This window comes from Heterocephalus glaber, unplaced genomic scaffold, assembly GCF_053883595.1.
Source record: "Heterocephalus glaber isolate CG9 unplaced genomic scaffold, H.glaber_assembly_v1.0 deba00001452, whole genome shotgun sequence".
NCBI lineage: Eukaryota > Metazoa > Chordata > Mammalia > Rodentia > Bathyergidae > Heterocephalus > Heterocephalus glaber.
Window position 1 is genome coordinate 11,676,935 of NW_028258302.1, and position 6,000 is coordinate 11,682,934.

Genomic DNA, 6,000 nt, shown 5'->3' on the forward strand with positions numbered 1-6,000 from the left:
TCCACCCTGGGACCATCCATCTTCTTACTCCCCAACTTGGGGCCCGTCACAAATGTCCTCTCGCCACAGCCAGACTTAGTGTACCTCCAGAGAGAGTACTTGACCTCAGTTTAGAACCTGCTGCACACAATGAGATACCTCTTTAAACAGTTTGGGATGGTAATTCTCAACAACAACAACAGCAAAAGCATTGGCAAAGACGTGGAGAAACTGAATCCACATTTATTGCCAGTGGGAATCCAAAATAGTACCACTGCTGTGGAAAGGACTCAGGCAGCTCCTAAAAAATTAAACATAAAATCACCACATGATCCTGCAGCTCCACTCTCAAATATATACCAAAGGAAAGGAAACGAGAGCAGGGTCCCATGGATTGCTGTACACCCTTGTGCCCGGCAGCTTTATTCACAAGGGCCTACGGTGGAAACAATCCATTTTCCCTCAGAAGATGAACAGATAAACACAAAGTGGTGCACACACCCAGTGGAATATGGCTCAGCCTTCAGCAGGAAGAAGGAGCAGCCCTGGCATCTCCTGGTGACACAGCTGCTGAGGAGAACCTGGCTCTCAGGAAAGAGTCAAGACCAGAACAAAGATAGATCACTCCAATTGCAGTTAAGACAAAAAAGCACATAGATAATGAACCAAGAAAATAAAATACAAGTAATAAAAGTAATTAAAAAGAAAGAGCAAGAAAGAAAAAATGATTTAGGGATATCCCCTGAAGTAAACTAACAAAGGTCTGTAGGAAGGATAGGGCTGTGGAGGAGGCAGATCCCATTCCCGGTGCACCAGCAGCTGGTCAATGAGAGCTGCCTCTGCACCCACACAGGAGGAAACAGAGGATGAAGGGGCAATAGATTATTCCAGCAGCAGAGAGGAGTCTTCTACCAAGGAAATCTGCTGCTTTCCTCCAAAACTCTGTTCTCACAGCCCAAGAACACATCCGCCATTAAAAACCAATTTGCAAGCTGGGCAAAGTGGCACAAGCCTGTAATCCCATCCTTTGCCACACTTTGTCCTCCACAAGAAGCATGGAAATCTGTACATATTAGGGTTCTACATCCCCAACATAACAGTAAAGTTACTTTCTCCCATCAAACAGGCAGCTCCACAGTCACTAGTTGTTTTCTCATTGTCTTCTAACAGTTTTTCTCTTCAACCCAGTCAGTGAGCCACAGTACCCCAACAAAGTTGGAGAGCACATAATCCCCAGTAGGTAGGGTCTATAGTACTGTCCAGCCAGAAGAAGCTAGAGAGGACAGAGACCTCCACTCCCTCAACAACCCATAAAGAATTACGGGGATTTGTGTCTTTCAGGGGAAATAGCAGGAAGCTAGGGTGTGGCTAAAACTGGCTGGGAAAGGAAGCCTGACGAAATCCCAGGACACATTCGAAGAACCATTCCCAAAGACCTGCATGTAGACTTCTCTCGAGAACTTGAGTAGGTTTTTGATAGAATGACCTAGACCTAACATAAACATGGGGAGTGGGTAATACAAAAAGGACAGTCCACATTGAGTTGTTTTTTTTAAGCTTACAATTTCCTTTTGGGAGTATGTAATCAAGTATGTAATCAAAATTAACCTTTTTACTTTCAAGGTCAGTCAAGGCTCCTCAGGGGTTACTTTTGGGGACATGTGAAGAGCCTTTTTCTCCCTCAGGTCCTTTCCTCTACCAGTTGTGTTATCTGACAGGATGGATCAGGGTCTTGCTTGACCATGTGTCTTCCTGAGGAAAGATGGGGGCATCCTTCTCTACAGTGACCTCCTTTTGCAGAATGAGTCAGAGTTGGTTGACTCCTGTCCTCTGGAACCCAACAATCCCCCTGTTGCTGACTTTTAGGGTTCTGGAGTCTCCTTCTAGAGGTACTTTCTAGGTTCTTCCTGTCCTGAACAATGACTTAGTCAAGATGAGCACAAAGGGTAGCAAGGTTTTACATTTCTTAAAGGTAAGAAAAGAAAAGAAGCATGTTCTGCAGAGCAAGTTTGGGGCAATTAAAGGTAAGAAAAGAAGTTACTCCCTGCAAACCACCGGGTGAGCCACTGAAAGAGTTAACTGTGCCCCCCCACTTGAGGGCATCATCTTTTGTACCCCCCACTCCGCAGGCTGACGTCAGGTACAGGCCTTACGATAAGAGCCCTGCTCAAATTCTCTGAGGGCAAAATGAGGGAGCATTTGTCTCTTTGCTCTGGAGTCCAGAGGTCTTCATGTAGATAAGTTCTTAACTGGACTATTGCTGTAGCTGTCAGATTTGTGGCCTTTATCAAGTTATTTAGCACAAGCACAGACTAACAGATGAAAGAACATATAAGACAATTACTGTACCTTAAATCAACAGTCATTGTAAACACATATTAATGGTACATAGACAGGAAAATATATAGAATACATAAAACAAATACATTAAATCAGTGTGTATTTTTAAACAAATTGACTATGTGGTATTTTTTTATCTTAAGCTTAAAGCTATAATTTAGATTAGTCACTTATAATTCTCCCTAGGGGTCTTACTGATAGTACAGACACAAATTTCTCAAAAATCCTGGTTTCTTAACCTACCTCTTTCCCTCAAAGCCCATGTGCCAAGCCAAGTCATAGTATTGTACCTTGAGGGTTAGAGTGATGTAATCTGCCTTGATTCTTGCTGGAGCCATCAGCAGCTCCAAACTGTCCTCCCTGCAGATCTCTTCCTTGTGACAGGAAAATCCTGCTCACGGCTTCAATCTGCCCTTCTTGTAGGTGTCTTATATGCTACTACAGGATCCCAAAGAGCTCAAATGACAAAGCAGATTCCCTTCCTGTATAGGTTAGATTATATTTTAAATCTCCCAAATCCTCATGTGTTCAGAGGTGGGGCTTTTGGAAGGCCGTTGGATCACGGGGCTGCCTACTCATCAGTGGATTAATCCATTGATAAAACCATAGCTGGATGTACTGTTAGGAGGTGGAGCCTGGCTGGAAGAGGTGGGTCACTGAGGGTGTGGCCTGGAAGGGTACACTTCCCTCCACAACCTCTCCCTTCATTCTCTGCTTTCTGGCCACTACAAGGTGAACAGTTTTTCTCTGCCAGCCTCTACCTCTGAGCTGGCTAATCATACACTGAAACTTCCAAAACTGTGAGTCAAAACAAACTCCTCTTCTTTCAAGTTGCAGGTGGTGGTTATTGGGTCCCAGTGACAAAAAGGTAACTAAGATATCTTGTCAAAACTGGATGATCTAGGGGCTGGGGATTTAGCTCAGTAGTTTCACCGCCTGCTGCGCAAGCGCAAGGACCCAAGTTCGATCCCCGGTACCAAAACATCAAAAAAACAAAACAAAATAAAAAAACTGGATGACCTGGCCAGGGATGTAGCTCAGCGGTACAGTGCTTGCCTGGCGAGTGTGAGGTCCTGAGTTTGATCCCTGGTAAAAAAAAAAAAAAGACAAAAACAAAAACTGGATGACCTCAATCCAACAGACCCAAAAGAGCTCAAAGGCTGAGAAACAAGAGAGAGCAAGGTCTGATATTAAAAGGAGACTTACCAGGGATCTAAATCTGAAGGTCTCTCAAGTTCCACAGCTTATTTTTCTGCTTTATCAAAGAGTGGCAAAAAGCAAATGATGCCAGTCAAGTGAAAAGGTCAGAAAATGTACCCAAAATAAAAGTAATTTGGGCAGCTACATGGGACCATGCAATCTTTGCTATTTGGCTGGAGTTAGCTAGCCTTTTTCTGCCATGGCTTGCAGATTTATTACCAGAGTGTTTAGGCAAATGCCCCTCTCCAGGGATCCCAACATACCAGGGCCCTGTCCCATAAGCCAGTCAAGTTGAACAGTGCTAAAAAGGGCAGGCAAGGAGCTTTAACCAGCATGGCCAAGCTGGGAAGCACAGAGAGGGCCAAGATCTTCCTTGAGGGGCTGGCAGAAGTTCTGGGGTTGACAACGACAATAGTTGGGGTTTGTGATGGAGCTGAAAATCAGGCATAGAGATTTCCAACGGCCCAGGCACACATGAACTGAGCCTTCCTACTCAAAGCAGCCAGGTTGGATGGCTGTTAAACCAGATTCCTAACAAGTAAAATATTGGGAATTGATGTCTGTCTTAGTTACTCTCTTTCATTGCTGAGACAAAATACCCTACACCCAAAGTTAAAGGAGAAAAGGTTTATTTCAGCTCACAGTTTGTAGAGGTTTCAGTCCATAGTCAGCTGACTCCAAGGCAGGGGGGCATGGCAGAAGGGCATGACAGAGGAGAAACACTTCATGGCATGGGAGGGCAGGCAGAAGGCAACAGAAAATAGTGAGCACCAAGCAGCCAGCCTGCCTTTCCCTTATATCCTTTCCAGGGTGCCAGACTTTTGGGTGGCGCCACCCAGAACTGTGCTAATTCCAATCGGTGGACTGATTTAGTACCACACACCCTTAATCCCAGCATCACACAGCCTAGATCCAGCCAGCTCCAAAAAGCCCCACCTACGAGTGCATGACGCTTTGGGGGACATCTAGGTAGAAGCCCTGGCTCTGGCCTTGGCCTCCCAAAAGACTCATGCACATTCCTTTATGCAAAAGACATTTAGTCCATCTCTAAGAGTCGCCAAAGTCCTGACAGTTTCAGCATTGCTGAAAAGTCCAGGTCTGAAGTCTCCTCTAAGATTTAAGGCAAACTCAGCTTTGAACCCCTGTAAAAATGTAAATAAAGTTAAACACTTCCAATATACAATGACACAATAAAAACCCTTCAAGTCCAAAAGGTACAAATAGGGGAACAGAAAGGAATAGAACAGAAGCAAGACCAAAGTACAGTAGGGCAAACATTAAGTCCTGTAGTTCCATGTCCTCTGTTTCAAGATGTTAATTCCAAAGGGATTGGGTGTCTCCACCCCTAGAACACTGTGGATGGTGGCCTCTCTTACAGCTTCTTATGAACTATGTAGTTCAGGCTGGCCTTGAACTCACTATGTAGCCTAGGCTGGCCACCATACCTGGCCTCACTATCAATCTTATTATCACAGTGTAATGTTGACACTGTAAATACCACTTTCCTTTTCTTCACCATATAGGAGGCCAGTGTTATGTCTTTCTGAAATCTAAAGATCGTACTATAATTTTCTCTCCTTTTTTCTTTTCTTTTTTGATACATTTCTCTATTGTGAACTTGCAACATTTTTTCAGGAATCTTGGCTTTGTTCTTTTTGAATAGTTCCTGTGCTGGTCAACTGGTGTTCTTTTGACAAATATAACATCGGTGGGTAACTAGTGAACCAGCTGTCAACTGTGACATCTGGATTATTTTTTGAAATAGGTGCACCAAGTCTGTTCACAAAGTCACACAGTTTGTTACTAAATGAAGAAAGACCTGGTGGCTGAGTTCTAGGATAAATTTCAAAATTCAAGGTGTAAAATGTCTTCACAGCATATATTTCTATACCGTATTTGAAAGATTTACATGGCATATAGTGCCAAAACCTTCATTATTTCATGGTTATGAAATAAAGCAAGTTGCTCATCAGTTGTCATGTACTCAAACGATGTATAAACTACTTTACAGTTTGAAGCAAAACTTTCAACAAATGAGTGAATAGCAGCCAAACTGTCGGAATTTTTCTTTCTTGGTGTGTCTTTCAGTCATCAAAATGTAGGCCATTTTGAAGGAAACAAAATTTCTTGAGTGTCATTGTTCTAAAAATCTCAACACCACATCTGTCACATCTCCATAAATCCTTTAGATTCTGTTGATTAGAATGATAAAATCTTGGGCCAGGGATTTAGCTCAGTGGTTCTGCCGCCTGCTGCGCAAGTGCAAGGACCCAAGTTCGATTCCTGGTACCAAAAAAAAAAAAAAGAATGATAAAGTCCTGCTATGAAGGCTTTTAATTCAGATAGTGAGGTGTCATGCTAAATTTGTTTTTTTTTTTTTCTATGTCGTTTTATTGGTACATTTTAGGTGTACAATACAATGACATTCATCATTGGAGATATGCACCTTTACATACTCTCTTGGTTCTTATTTTTTTCCCC